The following is a 3,638-nucleotide window of genomic DNA, read 5'->3' as shown; positions in this document are numbered from 1 at the left end:
ATCTGGATGACTCTAAGTCACAAATCGGATACGTGTATATTTTGAATGGTGGGCGCCATCCTCCCTAGGGCCCATGCGCCTAGGGTTGGGGGGAACCCTAAAGGGGGCGCCCCCACTACTAGAAAAAGGCCTGCTAGTGGCGCACCTGTTTTGCCTACTAATGGCGCACTACAGGTGCGCCACTAGCACCACGCCATTAGAATTTTTTTACTAATGGCGCACCACAGGTGCACCAGGCAGTGCGCCATTAGTATAGCCCACGGTGCACCATTATTATCTGACTTAGTAATGGCGCACCGCATAGAAGTGCGCCATTAGTAACAATTTTTTTTTCAAATATTTTTTAAGAATTTTTTTTTCAAATATTTTTTAAGAAATTTTTTTTCGTTTTTTTCTTAATCTCGGGTCACTATGGCTTAATCTCGGGTCAAATCGCACTAAGTGGTCAAACTTCCCGGAAGGTCACCCATCCTGACACTACTCCAGCCCGAGCACGCTTAACTTCACAGTTCTATCCAACCCCAGCACCACCTCACTTAACAGGCACTTGTTGATATATCTACCATATCAATCCTATTAAACCTTGTTGATGTCTAGGACTTTGTTCATGTTCATGAGTATGATGAAATTTTGAAAAATATTTCAAACTTCCCGGTCATATTACGTATCATTTTTTGAAAAAAAATTCCAAAAATAAATTCAAAACCAATTAGCCAGGTACTCTCGTACTTGATACTTGATCTTGAACTCCAGGTAGTCAGCTTCGCTGATCGAAGGATTTGTCTCGATCTTCTCATAACTATCACCTTTTTCATTCCTTCTCTTCACCGCGGCTCTCCAAGTAGCCAGCGCCGTGCTCATCTTCGTGAGGGCGGCACTGTTCACTTTATTCCCTGAGAGGCGTGTGTTTGCGAAGTCACCGAGGAACTTGTATCGTTCGTGCAGCTTCGTGAAGAGGAGGTTGCGCAAATTCCCTCGGTCATGATGCCTTAGGTTCTCGGTGTTGATCGAGACGGTGCTTCGGAGAATGCACCCGAGCTGTCCCGCGTACCCCTTGGCTAATTCTTTGGGCGCCGTTGGATGCCCACCGGAGGACACTTCAGTAAATTCCTGCTTGACGATGCCGAGCATGTTCGGGCGCCGGTCCTTCCGTTGCCTCTTCGGTTGGCTGCCATCTATGCGTGCGCTGCCATCATCAGTGGTGGCATCCTCGGCGGCACCATCAGTGGTGGCATCCCCGACGCCACTAGGGGTTGTGTAGTCAGGATCGGTGTCTTCCGCGACGTCCTCATAGCGGTGAGGTTCTTCCCCCATCTCCTGGGACAGCTCCCAGAATGCCTTGCCCGAACCGCCGGCCTCACCATTGTGGGCCATGTTCGCTCTAAATAGGAAAAAAGTTTGGTAAAAAATTTGGTTATTGTCAAGGAACAAGATCATAAGTTGACAAAATAACCTAATTCTCGAGGAATGTCGCCAAAAAGTTGGTTATTGTCAAGGAACAATTGAGAGATGTTTGTGATATTGCCTAGGTGTTTTGGGATGGAACCTGTTAGTGTGTTCTTGCTAAGGTCCAAGTCCCTTCCTAACCCCCATCTTCTTGTCTCCTCTCACTATCTCTCTCACACACATGGCAAGCAAGGGTGTCTGAGTGTGTGAAAAAATACTAAACTAATCCAAGGGCTGAAAATTGATCATCTGTTTCAGATTGCAGTTTTCTTTCTTGGGGCTTCGGTGTGCGGTACAAAACTGAATTTTGGAAATCTACAGAATGAACAAGCTAAGGGCTGCAAATGCCCGCAAGGCTTCAAGGGTGATTAATTTTTGTTTCGGTTGAGAATCGGGCACCTTCTAGGTCAAGAAAATTGGGCATGACCTTCGCTAATTTTCTTGACCTAGGAGCGCCCCATTCTCAACCGAAACGGAAATTAATCAACATTTCAGGAGAAAGGGATCATTTCAGAAGATCACAAGTAGCAACAGCATCACTTGACAAAATCACAAGTAGCAGCAGCAGCAGCATCACAAGTAGTACATCAGCAGCATCATCACAAGTAGTACAGCAGCAGCAGCATCAGAAGTAATACAGCAGCAGCAGCATCATCACAAGTAGTACAGCAGCAGCATCATCATCACAAGTAATACACTTAATTGGCATAAAAGATCAAAAAACATCATAAATTGGAAAACAAGCAATACTTCTAAAACCAGACTTAAGTGATGCTGCACTAAACCAGAACAAGTTGATTCTACACTAAGTGATTCTACACTAAACCAGAACAAGTTGATGTTCAGTCAAGTTGATTTCAAACTTGACACATAAATAAAATTTGACATCAATGAAATTTAGACTATGAGTGCCTGCCCATGACATCTGCATGGTTCTCTACACCACACACCATCAACACTGCTAGCTACTCCTACTCGATCGCCCCAACTTTTGCCACGGACAACAAGAATATCAACTTGAATACCATTGGTATATTTCCTATTTTTACAAAGACCTTGCACCATTGGCAATGATGTTCAGTAACAGAGATTCAGAGTCATTAGTTTTGAGTGTACATTGTGAAAAACTGTACATCTGATTATTTGGTCATTTTACTGCCCATTTTAAAAAAAAATCTAAAACATCCTACAGGATGGTGTGAAGGAAATGATCACAAGATAGCACTGAATACTTCAACTTCCTCATCTGTCTGCAGTTAACTTCCAACTTGGTAACCCATTTGGATCGAGAAAACAAGCACACGGAGCATCACTAAGTGGCACTAGTAGTACTACGGATGCACTAGTACACATTTTCCTAGCATACAGTAGAGTAAGGAGAAGAAAAATAAATCTAGGCTTTCTATATGTACCACTCAGACAGGATTTCAGATTGCACAACTTTCTGTCCCTTACTATCTGGCCAGATTCTACTTTCCCAAATGTTAAACTTGTTAATTCTTTTTTCCTTCTCTTTTCACCAGTGCACACATACAGAATGATGAGACAAGTGTTCAATGGGCGGATAGTCTTCGATTTGAAATTTAGAACAATTCCCAGCTGTCTGTGCGGTTAGATTATCCCTACAGCCAAAGTTATCTATCTATAGATGCATGAGACAAGTGTTCAATAGGCTGGCAATGCTGAGTCTGCAGTGAATTTGCATACAAGCTTGGTCAGTCCATCTCTAGATTGCTGTTATAATGAACCTCTGCTACCCAGTCACCTCCATTTTTACTCTAGTTATTATTTATCTCATCAGTTATATACCTATGCACCAATGCATGGACCATAGTAGATGCTACTGAAACCCAGTACACATGTATGCAGAAATGAAATTGCTCAAACAATGGCTAAATCAAAGAAGAAATGCTAGTCATCAGCTATGAACAAAAAACATTTCAGCAAACTTTCGAGCAGACTATTATCCTATTGCATTTGCATACAAAAGGTTTTCAGTACCACACCATGACACTACTTATAGGAAACAGAGCACACTGACCTGGGACTGGATGCTGGCGACGGTCGCCTTGAGCGGGGCGTTGACGGGGTACTTGCCCTCGTCCCACACGAACCTGCATCCATCCATCCATCCATCCTCAGCAGATAAGCAAGCGCTGGTGGGCAGATGAGGAATGTAAGCAGCAGCACTG

Source organism: Aegilops tauschii, chromosome 5, assembly GCF_002575655.3.
Source record: "Aegilops tauschii subsp. strangulata cultivar AL8/78 chromosome 5, Aet v6.0, whole genome shotgun sequence".
NCBI lineage: Eukaryota > Viridiplantae > Streptophyta > Magnoliopsida > Poales > Poaceae > Aegilops > Aegilops tauschii.
This window is presented reverse-complemented; position numbering follows the sequence as displayed.